Source organism: Mandrillus leucophaeus, unplaced genomic scaffold (genome assembly GCF_000951045.1).
Source record: "Mandrillus leucophaeus isolate KB7577 unplaced genomic scaffold, Mleu.le_1.0 Scaffold81, whole genome shotgun sequence".
In the NCBI taxonomy this organism is placed as follows: domain Eukaryota; kingdom Metazoa; phylum Chordata; class Mammalia; order Primates; family Cercopithecidae; genus Mandrillus; species Mandrillus leucophaeus.
Window position 1 is genome coordinate 809,038 of NW_012108808.1, and position 844 is coordinate 809,881.

Here is an 844-nt window from a genome sequence, read left to right on the forward strand (position 1 = left end):
CTTGTGAGGATTGACTTATTTCATGCAGATCAAGTTCTTAGTACAATATCTGGCACATATTAAGTGCTTACAGGTTTGCTATTATTATGGGCACTCATTAGTAAGAGCAGTAGTAATAGTATAGGTAGCAGTAGTTGCAGCAGTAGTAGCAATGGCGATAGGCATGGGCTGAAATGACTGCTGGTTCTTTATACTGTACACACATATACAACTATTCTATATCAGCAACGGTAGCTGCTAGCTGTAACTCAATGTTTATCAGCTCAAAGCTATACCTCAGCATCATTTAGTGGCTCAATTATTATTTATTACAAGCTTATGGTTTGTCAGACACTGTTCTAAGCTCTTGAGGCCACATACTGGAGGGGGAAAAATGAACATTTAAAAATGAACATATAATATACCTTTTCAGGTAGTGATAGGTGATATGAAGAAAATAATGCGTAGCAAAGATATAGAAGATGAGGGGAGAGTTTGGAGCTAGGGAGGGGCGTGATCTAAGCTGTGGGTGGAAATGATGGCTCTGATTGTATCTAATATTCCACCCTTAATATATATTTTCAAGTGTCTGTCTTACTATCCTGAATCCTTACCATATCTTATTATTTAACAGCCAGTAAAAGACCCAACAGTCACCCATTCTTCAGCTACAAGTTAAATCATACACCTTATTTCTAAGGTCTCACAATAACAGCATCTCAGGTCTTTATTTGTTATTATTTTTGATACACATAGAGGAGGAACTTCTGAAGAAATGAAACATTACATACACACTTTCTGATGCATTGTTTCTTTTCTTCCTTCTTTCTTTCTTTCTTTCCTTCTTTCTTTCTTTCTTTCTTTC